The sequence below is a fragment of the Bactrocera oleae genome, chromosome 2, assembly GCF_042242935.1.
Source record: "Bactrocera oleae isolate idBacOlea1 chromosome 2, idBacOlea1, whole genome shotgun sequence".
Lineage (NCBI taxonomy): Eukaryota > Metazoa > Arthropoda > Insecta > Diptera > Tephritidae > Bactrocera > Bactrocera oleae.
Window position 1 is genome coordinate 82,765,892 of NC_091536.1, and position 14,765 is coordinate 82,780,656.

The following is a 14,765-nucleotide window of genomic DNA, read 5'->3' on the forward strand; positions in this document are numbered from 1 at the left end:
TTAGCGCGAATAAACACGTTCAGCGCCGTATAGTATGACATGATGCGACACGCAAAGCTAGTACTATGGACAATAATGCCATCTCTTAGATAAAAACCGAACGAACTTTTTACTTGACCTAATATATTAGTTATTTGGAAAATTTAATTTTTATGCTTAATAGGGTTGAGCGAGCCCTGCTTTCTTGTAAAAAGATTTACATATGAAAGTCATCTAGTGGAGTTATAATAATATATTTAAACTATAATATCTGTTTCTTTCTATATTTTTACTTAACTATGTTAATAATTTTCCATTTAGGGTCAGACCTGGTGTGACAGCCTAAACAATTTTATTTTTGCGATAAAAAAAAATAAATTTTGTATTAATTTATTTTAAAATTTTGAAGGTATAATATTTATACATATTACACAGTAAAACCTTAGAAGCAAACAATGATATATTTTTCGAATTAAAAGCGTTCTCCGACAAAGCTATAAAAAAGGCCCTCCACTACTGTAAGGCTTTTGTTCTTTTTCGTGAGAAAACTGGTGCGTCATTCTGTTTAGAACTATATATAGAACATGAATAAAATTGGTAGTGATCAGAGCAAATTTAAAAAATGTAGTTTTGAAAAAAAACGCATTTAAAGATAAACTGGTGAAGCTGGTTGAACTAAGTGACTACACATTAAAAGGTTGTGACTGGGAATTATTTTGAGAAATTAATTTAAAGTATTAGAATTATTGTAAATTTAACCCATTGAAATATGAAAAAATATATTTATTTTTTTATTTCCATTCGTTTTTATTTCAAAATAATAACCATAAATATAGATGAAGTTCTATATTTATTTAGAATACAACTTCAGCTAATAAAAGGCCTTGCCTACTAATAGAAGCGAAATATTGATATTTTAATCAAATTTATTATTGAGTTATATAAAGATATTTATATTATATAATAAAATTTTTTTTAAAAAATTATTTGGAAAAATTATAAAAAAAATTTTTAATGAATATTTAAAAGCAAAATTTTTATAAACAAGAGATATTAAAAAAATAAAAATTTGTTAAGTGTTTTTTTAAGACTGAAAAATAACATAATATTTTAGCTTAAACTGATTCAATTCTAAACTTAACGACTAAGTTAATTTTATTTTTATTTTTAAATGTTTTTAAGGCATTTTTTTTTATAATATCATTTGAAAACTTGTTTTAATTTAAGATTTAAAATTTTCCAGTTATTTAGAAAATATTTTAAAAGAGCTAATCGAGTTTAAAATTTTATAAAAAAATATATTAAAAAATTAACATTGTTCTATATTATATTTCAGCAACTTGTTTTTGTCCCACCTTACATGCTCACAATACCAAAATTCACATATAAGCATAAGTATGTAAATACTAGAATATTTTTATGCTTGTGCATTATAGTGCATTTATCGGATTACTTTTTACACCCATAACAGGATTACCCGCCGCATACCAAAAATGCTGCCCTTACAATGCCGTGCACATTGCGATGCTGAAAAGTTAAGTGCCAAACTCAACTGAGCTTGCTGCAGCCTGCAACACTTGCTGCTTAAAGGATGCGAAATAAAATATTCTCAGTAAATATATACTCGTAAGAGCACTTGGCTTTATATGAACAAATCGTAGACAAAAGCATCAAACACACACATACACACACACAAACATGTCGTTTGTTCATGCACTTATGTAAGGTATTCCTGTTATGTGTGTGTGTGTAGCCTCAGTTTAAAGCTAAAATGGCCAATACTCTGGTTTGCACGTTCCGCTTATGGGCCATGCGCAGCGCATCCAATTTGTTGGATGCAATTGCCATAAAACGAATATTTTGTTGTTATTGTTGTGTTGCGAAAAACTGCCTGAGACTATGCGACTATGCAATTTACTCTTGAGTTTGTAGGAAAGAAAAAGTTATATTGAAAATTCAAGGCTTGACTAGGCAGGCCAGCAGGCAGGAAGACAGGCGGAACCTAATGAAATCTGTTGAGACAGACGTGAAGCTTGCTTACACACACACACACTTCGTGCTAGAGTTTTCTTTTAGAAAAAATTTTGTTGTTGAAAAAATCTACTCATTTAAAAAAGGTGAAATTACTGAAGTCTATCGAAAAAAAATATCGTTAGCCAGGAAGAGCTGTCCCGCCTCATTGACAGACAATTAAGTACCATATATTGGGAATATGTACCATATATTTTACAAAAGCAATAGATAAACAATTTCATATAAAATTGTATGTGAGCATCGCTTCATATTTCAAATAAAATTCTAATAAAATTTGAGTTTGTTTGCAATCATTATTTGTATGAACAGAAGGATGTTTGATTTATTGGAATTTATTACGTTCATTATTTGGGAATTTGTAAAGAAATTTTAGATTAAATGCAAGTGCCTACACAAACATAGAATTAAAATTTTTGAGTCGATTTTTGTGTCTTTTGTGAACACTTTATACTACTAGAAATTTGCACATATGAGTAAGCTTCTACGTAAAAGTAGTACGTAGTAGAGTTCGTTTCATAAAGAGCAAGCTCTTCACAAGATGTCGTGTATAATCAAATAATGAATAAATATTTTTTGCCATTTTTACTTAGTTTTGGTTGTAACCCTTTTTATTATTTTCCATTCTCATTCATATTCAAGTATTTATAAATGACTAGCATCGATCTGTTTGTCACAGCTGCAGTTTGGTAGATTACCACCAAAGTTTTACTTCCTGAGTTTGTACAACCACCACTAGTATTGCACTGCCAGCATGAGGAAGATTTTGAGTTTCAGCAAAATCTTTTAACATTGTGCTTAATGCATTACGGTTATTGCTTTAAGTATGAAGCGTTTCAAATATCTTAACTTGTCTCACAACTTTGCTTGTCAATGAACAAAAGAGAAAATCATCGAGCAGTCATATAATGGCCAGATTGGACCCGATCTCACTTTTTCCTGCTCTAGAAGTTAATAATAAGTCACAATTGAAAAAAAAAATTTTTAATTTCTTTAAAAATCCTCTTCCAATCTTCAAATGAGATGGTGTGCACTCGAGAGAACATTCTCTTATAGACCTTCAAAGAATTAAGCTGACTCTTTACCTAAGGGTTAAACAACCCAATTAGTGCACTTCTAAAACTAAGACAAACCGATCTAGGGCGGTTAAATAAAAATGTATTCCACTTATGGAAAACTCTTTGATAAACCAGGATGATTTGTATTCTATTAGTAAGACCGTTAAAGGCTTATCAAAAGTCCATAATGGTTCTTTGTTATGTTTGTTTAAAAATTTTCTCTTCAAAAATCCTGAAGAACATTTCAAATCTTTACACACCACTTTAGTAACACAACTAATATTTTATGAATTAAGAAGCACACCTAGTGTGACATTTTAAAAGAATTTTGGAAATAAAAAAAAATTATGTGTTAATTGTTTTCAAATTTATATTTATACATATTTTAAAAATGCACAGTAAAATTTGTAAAGAAATTTTTTTATATTTTTCGAGTAAAACATGAACTCCAATGGCTCCAAATAAAAGGTTAGCCACTGCAGCAGTGATTTCGGCCTTATCCGTGGATGAAACCTAAAGTCAAATTTTTCACTAGAAAACATTGTCCCTACAATGATTAACAATCAAAAATGAGTTCAAAATTTTACAAATTGGCTGCTCTTAAAACATAATTAAGTATTAAAATTTTCTCATGAATATAAGCACAAATATTAATTTAATTTAAATATTATGAAGGTAGTACACATATTGTTAATTGAAATGAAACAGGTGCGTGGAGAAATTATAAAAGTGTAAAACAAAACAAAACTGTAGGCACAGCCCAAGTAACATTAGTAAGGGTAATTTTTGCTGCTTCAGCTAATACCCGCCATATATAATGTTGAGCGAGGGTGGGTTATTGAGGCAACGTTTTTTTTTTTGTATTTTTGTTTTTCTCAATATTTTCACCACCTAGAAACACAAACAAAAAAAATTAATTTAATGCGTACAAAGGCTGGAAAAAGGAAAAACTTGTTTGCCTTAATTCTGAGCTGTCGTTGGGTAATTTCAATTTCAATGCCTCACTGTGGCAGACATTGTGGCGAAAACTATAGTGGTGCCTTTACTTGTGGATGCAATCAGGATTAGGTAAGTGCGCATAAAGCTATTTAGATGCTAATCTGACCTAGTTAATTAAGCAAAAGTTATGATCAACCCAGGTGTTAACGAAATAATGTGAGTGCCAAAGCATATAATCTTGACGACGGTTACTTTTAATGGCATAAATAAGCGATGGCAAAATATGTTTTTTTGGAATAACTCTCTAAATATGGTGTGGGAATATTTGTTTTCTATTAAATAACGTTAAATATGCTAGCCAGACATTATTTGAGGTAAAAAGTTTTTAAATAAAACAGCACGCTTTAAATTAAAGGAATGCGGGGAAAAATGTTATTAAAGTTAGATCAAAATAACCATTTTTATTTTAATTATTATTAAATATATTAAAATATAATATTAAATCTAAATTATTTGCAATATTACTTTTAGTTGCGAATTCGGCAATGTTTTTGTCGAAATAAATCTTTTAAGATAAGAAAAATAAATTTTAATAAAAATAACAGATTCTATAAAATTTCTTATAAAATTTGTTCGATATTAAAGTGTAAGTTGGCGTAAGATTATTTAAATATAGTACACAAAAGGTTGATTGATAGCAGCATTTTTTATGTTCGTGTGAATTTTGATTTAATTATTAGTGTGTGTTTTGTTGTTTGTTTACTACCCAAAAAGTTGGACAAGCGATGTTTGCATTGGAAAAAAAATAACAACGGTTTTGCTAGAAATTTTGTGTTTCCAATGGAATGAATTTCACGAATGGCGCTCCAAAAATAAGCCGAAATATTTTGAAGCTCATAATAAAAATTTTTACCAAAAATGTAGTTTTTTTTTGTCAGTCTGGGTTATAAGCGAAAAGAAAATATAAAAAAATCACTGTTCCGGTTTTATGGTATAAAACCTCAAAATCTCTTCGTAAATTGGAGTAAAAGACGATTCACTTTAGAAACTCAATTCAACTAGCGAATTTTTGAGCACTTAACGGCAAATTTTCTAGGCTTCAGTATAGATTTGGTTAGAAATTATGTTATAAATATACAAATTTGTCTAAAATTATGAAATAAATTTAAATATTGGAATAATATACGTATTTATTCATACCTTTGCTTGAAAAAAATACAATAACTTGAAAATTAGAAGCAAACTTATTAGCACACTTTCACTTCCGGCACAAAAACTGCGACTGCGCGTATTCACACATAAACCGTTAGACCACAGCTTGTAACTACTTAGATGCCTCATTTGCGCAACTCGCTAAATAGCATCTGTGCGTAGTTACGAGATTTATTACTAAGAAAAATGCATATTAGTATATTCGTAAGTGCCCCTATGACGGTTGGCATCTGTAGGAAGTTAAGGCATTTTATACTTGGAATTTGAAGCAAATAATATAAATGAGAGCCTTCAATCTTCTTTCAATCAAGTTGAGTAAATATATTTATACCGCACACCATTACTTAGCATAAATATACGCTATATTAAAAGTAACTCATAGTAACTGGAAAAAAGTGGTGCGAGATAAGAATTTGCTATTAGAAATAATATGCAGAGAATCATTTTCGAACTAAAAAATGCCAAGATTGCGAGCATTCAACAATATTTCCAAGTAAATATGTATGTATATGTGAGCAGTCTACGGCCTGGAAAAACACAGCTGCAATCTATGACAAGTTAAAACTAGCGGCTGCATAACTACTTGACGTGGCAAAATACCCATACAACAACCTACGCACAAGTCAAGTTGGAAATTTCAAATTTTTCATCGGTCCAAAGTAAAGTAAATCATCATAAAAATATGTTGTTTGACATTTGCAAACGCAAAGCTACCACAGTTTGTGTAAACATAGAAATTAATTGCATGAAACCGAACACGCACGAAATTTGAGCCGATGCTATCGGTTAGCAGTGCAACCGAAAGCAAAGCAATTGACTACCTACAACAAATACTTATACTTTCTGCAATTGTCTACCCTTCGATGCCAGATAACAACAATTAGTGAGCGGTCCAACCACTTGAGCGCGCCATCCTTCCAACAAAACACTTGAAAAATGCCCGCGCGCAAGATACATACATAGATATGCTCATGTGTGTATGTTTGTGTCTGCACAGAAGCGCTTAAGAAGCGGCGGCGGCACCGGAAAGAACCTGCCACAGCGCGCTGTATGTTGCCGGCCAGCCAAGGCCCACGCATGCGCAGCAACACAGCAGGCAGTGAACAACAAGAAGTAGCAGCACATGTGCTGCCACAACGAAAATGCATTGCCCACTTGTGTTCGAAGGGAAACTGCAGCAAATGAGCGTTCATTTATTTTTCATTTAATTCTAAGAGCTATGCGCGCTGAAGACCTGCTCCACGCCAGCCGGCTGCTTTTATCAGATGCGGTGGCGCTGGTTGTTGCCTCGACTACACCGATCTAAACATGATAATTGCTTTTTGTGGTTGTCGTTGCCGTACGCGTTGCCAATGGCATTGCCGTGGGCGTCTCTGTGCGCCGCTAATGCCTTCCTGGCCTTCCTACCTCATGGTTGTTGTCATTTTCTTTGTGACAGTGTCTATGTGTGTGTGTGTGTGTCGCTCTCATTAGAAATGTTGATGTAAAGATATTGCTGGCATATTATATTTATTATTAAATGCATTTCGATATTAAATTGCTTTCTGATTTTAACGGTGTAATAAGTGGTTGATAGAGAGTGGGCGAGAGATAGAAAAAGAGAGAGCGTGGGGTTACGTGAGCGGCGCCGCTAGCGCAAACTTACAGGATGAACATTAGTTGCTATAAAGAAAATGCTGGCAAGCGAAAGATATTATCATTATGACCCAGCGAACGCACATAAACAGACACACACATACACAAATATAAATATAATTACACTTTTTAATTAGAATATGAATCGGCCTTCGTAAATACTAACGACAAAGCGGCGATGAGCTCTACCGCCTATTTGAAGTTTATAAAGACTCAATGCTTGCCACATTTACAAAGAAAAGAATAAAATTAAGAGCACATTCACATTAATTTGATATACCGTGCGATGCTACACCTCATTTTGGGGCACGGTGCGCACCGCACATACATACACATACACACACAAACAAACAGCAGATGCTTCCAAAGCGCTACAAAAGCATTTGTGTAAAGGAACGCCTACAAATACAAAGCATGAAAGCACTTGCTGGCGGCTACCGGCGGCACGTGGAAAACTGAGCATTTCCTACGCCAGAGCAACAATGTGTATGTGCGGGTAAATCGAATAACCAAATAGAATCAGGCTAATAGCAAAGTGGTTTGAGTAGCTCTATTTTCTCTCGAACAATGGCTGAATGAATGAATAGTCGCTAAAATAGCGACACACATATCAAGCGCATGCATGTGTTTATGTATGGCTGTGTATTGGTGGCTCGTGCGAGTTACGTGTATAGAATGCTCCAATAAATAAATAATAAAAGAAGCGTGTTAGTAGCGAAAACAAATAAATACAGAAGCAGGTCGGTCGGTCGGTCGGTTGGCGAATTGCATGTAAGAGCAAGCAAAAGCAGACCGAAACGGAGCTAACAACAACCGCTTATGTGCAAATGAAGTAAATAACGAAATGGGTGCAAATTCGGTGTGTGGCTAGCGTACCGGGGCTGGCGTTGTGGCAAGTGCTAAAGGTTCGGTTTGATTAAGTTTGGTTGCAGAAAACTCGATGTTGAAAGACACCGTCAGCAGCTGGGCAAATGCTGTATGCAACAACAATAAAAAAAAAAAAAACAAAAAAAAAAAGAAAAAAGCTTTAACTTTTGCTGCATCGTGGTTGTAATACCCTTCACGGGTGATTTTCTTATAGCAATTAAATGTGAAAACTTAACTGGCCCATGGTTTGTATCCAGCGGAAAATATTTTGAAAGCTCATTCTAGCCACGTTGTTTCATATAAACAACCTTCAAGGCGACCTAAGGTTACTTAATGATGAAAAATAGGCATTCTATGAAAATCTTTATCTCGAGTTTTATCGGTCAGTTTTTTCAGCTATATGCTATAGTGGTTACAACTGAAAAAGTTTCTCTGAAAATATCAATTTTTTGGTGAGAAAAAGACGTGAGCAGTACAGATCGATATCTCAAAAATTAAAAGCTTCTTCGTATATATACACTCGAATAGACATACATACATGGCTAAGTCAAGCTGATCCGATCGTTTATACAAGTATATGCATACGGGTATCCAACGTTTTCTTCTGGGTATTATAAACTTGGTGGCAAACCTAATCTACGCTGTTCAGGGTATAAAAAAATTCAAAATCAGCAGAAAAGTTAGAAGAAAGGTGAAACTACAATTTGCTTAGAACAAAAACGTTTGCAGAAACCATCTATTACACTAGCACAACAACAACAACAGCAACAAACAAAGCGCTCGAAATAATCAGTAGGTGCAGGCGAGTGTGTGTAGATTGCTCTGGTTACCCGAACAAAGACGAGACAAAGCATGCGCCACACCGCTCTACAAATGACCCTAAAGCTTGACACGAATACGCAAATAGAATGAAGAGAAAATAATAATAATTTAGCAGATGAAGGTGCAAAAAATGGCATACAAATAAGTACAACAACACGCCACAGAGAACACTCCTAACAAACTGAAGCAACAAATACAACAAAAATGAAAAGCAAAAGAAAAACGTCGAAAAATCGAGGCAAAAGTTTGTGAAACTAATATAAATTTTATGTGACTGAAGCCGCAGCTGGCCAAGTGTTTGACAGCCATGTAAGTAACTGTAGACGTAGAAGTGTGTGTGTGTTTGTGTGAGGGTAAGGTAAATAGCTAGTATACACCTATATTTATGTTAGATTGCTTATAAAATATTGATGACCGCTGTCTTTTGCATGTTAAAGCCTTTTCTACACTTTTCTCTTTATTCAAGTGTAAGTACTTTGTTGTTTTTGTCTTGCTTGCCGTACTGTTGCATGCAAAGGTTTATGCGATTGTTAGCAGAGCAGTTTGTGCTGAGATTTTATACGCTTCTCTTTGTTTTGCCGAAACGAAGGTTGCAGAAGTGAAAGGATTTGTAATTTGAATCGAAATTTTGCTAAGAAAATGTACGAACTTGTGAAGATATTGTGCGGAAATTGAGAAAGTCTTGAAAAGAGACATCCATTTATTAGAGAAATCGAAACTGAGATTTATTCATTGTCAAACCGACCTAAATATTGTGATATTTCAAATTGATTGAAAATTAGGGTTTTTTAGATTTTACATCGAAATAAGATTTTCTCCTTAATATTTTAAACAAAAACATAAACTACTATGTGTTAGTACATAAGAAGGCAAGTTTACACAATTTCGTGTAAGAAACTAAGTTTTTATACAAAATAAAAATAAAATAACCCAAAAACATAAGTATTTGTATTTTTCACATAAATTTAGAAGTTATGTTAGAAAAATGTTAATATAAAAGTTTTAGATCATTTTATTACTTACAACTTTGCCATATAAGTTTTTTCTACAGGACTCGTAAAGATATCTTGTTAAAAAAAAAGTTGGACTTGATTTATACCGCTCAGTTTGTATGACAGCTATATCAAGTGATAATACATTCATTATTGGCGATTACGACAAATACAAAATTTTTGGTGGGAAAAAGACGTGAGAAAAATTACAGATCGATATCTCAAAAATTAATGGCTTATTCGTATATATGCACTCGAATAGACATACAGACATGGCTAAATCAACTCAACTCTCCACGCTGATCGTTTATGTATGAATATACTCCATAGAGTCTCCGACGTTTCCTTAAGTTAAACCGTTTCTAATCCTCAAAACTTCAACCACGCCCCTCCCCTTCCTCTTCACGACTTCAGATCGCCCATAAATTATTTTTCTTTTAATTATTGATATCTTATTTATTTATTTATTTAACAGAAAGATAATTATAAATAATTATATTACAGTTGACACTAGCATTGAAGGCTATCGGCCTATTGATATCTTATCTTTCGTTTCCAATGAGTTTCAGCGTACTAGGATTTTTTGCTTTAAAAATTATCTACCCTGGTCTAAAAATAATATATCGTAGGACTTCTGTGTTACGATTTTGAGTCGCACCTTTTAACTTCTTCCACTATTTCAATATTTACAGCCTATAAATTTCCGGCCTTAAATTTCGATATGAAACGGTAACGATTTGCTTGCCGTTTAAAGGTTGGCATTTTTAATAGAGTATGGCTAAAATACCAGCAAAGTATTTCGCAGAAATCGGGTTGAGGAACGGTTGCAACGTTTGCAAAACAATGTGTAGTGTTCCACGTCTCGCAGCCATACAGGACAATAAATTTCACGCTTGAGCCGAATATTTTCATCATGGTACATTTGGATAGATGTGTGTATCTTAAAATTATATTCAACTTGCTGAACCTGTGAGTATTCGATTAGGTGTATCAGCTGCTGAGCAACTATTTTTTGTGATAACGCTGCCTAAATAGCAAAGCTCATCGACTTCTTCGTGGACCGTGCTGGCATTCTCTGAGACTGATGTCTCAATTTGCGATATTGATTATAAATTCTGTTTGTGCAACAAAAGCGCTAACAGTTTGAAGTTTCATATTTTCAGTATCATCGCACCTGGTGTTTGAAAAAAATGTGAAAGTCTTTTATCAAAACAACATTATATCAGTTGCGATATTTTTTTTTTTAACCATTCCAAGGAAGGACAAACAGATGATAGTAGTGAATTGATTCTTTTAATATATACTGGGCTTTCTATATTTATAATTTTAGTGTTCATAAATCTATTTTTTAAATATAAAATTAAAGTTTTATTATTGTAAAGTAAATCTAAGTTAACCGAGTTTAATAAAAAACACTTCTTGTAATTATAAGAAATTCACTTTCCTTGCAGTTAATTACTATGAAGTGGTTTCAAGGTAAAATATTGGCCACAAACATTACAATTTCACTGCAGTAAGGTCTGTGCACTCGTAGCTTTCCGTTTAGCTTTACGTAAGTAGTTATAATTATAAATTAGTATATTTGTATGAATGTATGTGCATATATCTGGCAGCACAATAAATTGAGCTATAAACCTTTGAATTATAACGACGACGCCGCAAAGCGGATAAATGAGCAATTTACATTAGTAGTTAAATAATATTTATGTACATACTTATATATATGTATCTTACTGACATTAAAAAAATAGACTAAGTGCACATAAAGCATATTAAAAAATAATTGTTACACTTTCACTTCGCAAGGTTTGCGCTTTTTTGGACAACTGCTTTAGCTATGTACTACCATGGGAAATAAAATTATAACTGTATATATATATGTACATGTGTATCTACATACATATATAATATATATATATATACTAGGGTGGAGCGAAAAAAGAATTCTTTTTTTTTACTTAGCCTGAGATTAAAATCTGTAGATTACAAAAATATAAAATTTTTGCGAAAAAAAAAATTTTTTTTAACATCTAGATTTATTTTTTTTGGACAAGAAATAACTATTTTGGGTTTAAACTCTTTACAGTTATACAAAAAATTACCGAATGTGACGGTTTTTGACTCAAACTTTATTTTAACGCTTAAGGAAAGCATGTTGTCGTTTAAGACTTTTTTTAAACTCCAATATTGACCATAAAAATTATTTTAAGTTGATGACTTTTAATTGGCCCGACAGAGGACTCTCCACAGCTTCTAGCACACTTTTCAAACAATTTTTACGAAATTAAAATTTTAACTGGAAAATTTGCTTTAAAACTGATGAAATGTTAAACATTTTTTTTTTATTTATTCAAAAATTTTCTTTTTATAATCTGTAAATTTTATCCTCAGGCTAAGCACAAAAAAAAAATTTTTTTCGTTCCACCCTAATATATACATATACATTTATGAGTGTGTGAATCTAACAGAACTGTAGTAAAAGTAGTGCCGTTCATCAAGTAGCTCAACGCGAGCAACTGAAATCCAAGTGTGTGTGTAAATATATATGTATGTATGAATGTACACATGTGTGTGCGTTTCCACTTTGAATATGATATAACTTAATTTATAACTCAATAAAACGAAATAAAAAAACACCGAGTAAATGATTACAATAATAGCAAGGGAAGGTGCAACTCACCGCATATGCTTAGACACATACACACACACGCACATCCAAGAGCGCAAATGCACGTGCAATGCCTTTGATAGAGTGGCCGCAGATGCCGTCCTACAAGTGTAACGGCGACGGTTGCAACTAAATAGTTTCAAGCTGAGGTGCCATTAATCTTGCAACGTTTTGCGATGCTTGAGTTATGGCTTGCGTGGATGCAAGCAGCCGGATGGGTAGCGGAGAGCTGGAAAGAGTGTGAGGGCATGTGCAGGACAGAGTCAGAAGTGTAAAACGCTTTACATAAGGGAAATTCACATTTTCCCATCCGCCAAGCGCCGCCGCTGCCAGCCTGTTTAAATGTCTCGAAAAGTTCCTTGTGCAACCTGTGCGCTGCCATGTCTAGTAATGTGTAAAATGATGGCTAAAATGCGGTTGAATAAACACACGCACACATACACGTGGGTTCTAGTTTCGCCGGAAGAAAGCCAGTTGACTTCGTTTAGGGGTTGTGGCGGTAATCATATGTTGCGCAGTTGAATTTAACATGTGTTCACCGCTAAGTTGCACATAAAAGTTTTGTGTAAGATTTCTACTTTTCACTGGATTTTCTTTTTTGACAGCAAATATGAATAATGTTGCCGCGTTTCATTAGTGTCAATGGGGGAAGTTGAAAAATTTTCGAAAATTTCTTTTCGTGTTGCAAGTACAATATGTAAAATTATTAATTTTATGTTACAAACAAAGTTGCAAATTGTGATAATCTTTATCAATAGTAGGGAAGCTTTTCTATTAGAAGAATATGGAGGTACAAATATTGCTACTTTTTCTAGAGAGGTGGTGAGTTTTTACTCCCAATTTTGGCTAGAATATTGATTTTAGTCGCTGAAAAGACGATCTTAAAAATTTGAAGTCGATCCGGAGTGGTTAAAAAACATTAAAAAAACCTATGATAGCACAAATTACACGCGAAAGCTCTTGTGCTACCTAAGGGATTGGGGGTATAGTTGGAATATTTTTTTTAAAATTTCAAGTGAAATGTTTTTACTTGTATTATAATTCGATAGTTCAATTGTTTTATTAAGCTATTCTGCTCAGATTCGAAAGCTTTGTTTTGTTCTTAGACTTAATTTTGATTGTAGGGAGGAGCGCTGTCGTAAAAAACCTAACCATTCTTCCACCATAAAAGGTGTAAAATGTTTTTATAGAATTTTCAAGTTCTGTATAGGCCAACTTAAGAGCTTTTATAAAGCTTTATACTGTTTCAAAAATAGGAGTAAGGAAAATTTCATAATATTCTACAATATCTTAGACAGCCTACAACGACGTGGAATCCTGTAAACTTCTTCCTGCCCTAGATTGGTAAAGTTATGTAATTAAACTGGCTGCAATATTATCAGTAAGTTCCTTTTATTTTTTATTTATTTTTGCTTTGTTTAGACATTAACGTTTTAATGACTTTTTATTTTATATGTAATAATTTGTGTATGGCGGATGACGGAGAATTTATAGAAAAATTCCTTTATACAATTTGATACTATTAAAACAAACTTAAGCATTTGAACCCATATTAAATAAGCATATAGCCATCTGAAAGCCTTTTCGTAGCCATTTGTTCTAGGCAATATTAATTTGTGTTGTATTTTCCTAAGCGATCTTCAGGTAATCATTCACAGCTTATTTATTTCAAGCACTTGAATCTTGAGAAAAATACATTCCAAAATATTAGTCGACTTTTCCTCATAGTTAAACATACTTAATACATTCCTTATAAGTTTTCTCTACTATTTATAACTAAAGTTATATTATGTATTTTTTAAATTTTGAATCGGTTAAAAAATTAAGTAGGTTTACTGTAATTATCGAAATTATTTATTAACGTGGGTACCGTATACTTGATTTCGTGAATATTTGGTCAATTATTGCAAGCCCTTTGAAATATAATTAGCGAAATACAATTCCATGAAGAACAGACTAATTGAAAAATAATTCTTATTTACTAAAGTAATAAGCTGTAATCATACTTTCAATGAAACTCACCTGAATATTTTTCACTTCTTTAGTTAGAAATGTTTCACTGCACTAATGTGTTCACGTTATATACAAAAACCTTAGATGTAAATTACACAAGAACTCTGCTACTTGGGGGCTTTCTTTCTTTCCCTGTCTGATGATTGTGAAAATTAATTTATTTTTTTTTAATGAGAATTTCGTATTTTACATCAGCATCATCAGCAATTTCCCAAAGCAAATAAATTTGGGTTATCACTTTGTGTAATCTGCTGTTTGTTGTGTTTGCTTTATTCTGAGAAAGACATCAAATGTTTGACCTCATGCGATGAAAGCTGTAAACAGTAGAGAAGACAAGTTAATGATAAGAGTACACAAATATACATGTAAAATTTTATATGTAATGTTAAAGCAATAAATGGATGCAATTACGGAACAAATGTATTTACATACATATGATTACAAGAAATACTCTTTAACAATATTTGACAGCTGGTGTAGAGAGTTTTATTGATTTACTTAAATGAGTAACTATATGGATTAATTAAAATATAATTAATAAAAATAAAA

At 32.6% G+C, this 14,765-nt stretch overlaps 1 non-coding gene across 3 annotated transcripts in view; it reads right to left on the minus strand.

Annotated features, from left to right (window-relative positions):
• Positions 1 to 14,765, minus strand: part of LOC106620178 (uncharacterized) — a 183,834-nt gene that overhangs the window by 153,375 nt on the left and 15,694 nt on the right. For all 3 annotated transcript variants that reach the window (XR_011394935.1, XR_011394934.1, XR_011394933.1), the window contains one exon: positions 14,226 to 14,530. This is a non-coding gene — a transcript (uncharacterized protein). The remainder of the gene's footprint in view (positions 1 to 14,225; positions 14,531 to 14,765) is intronic.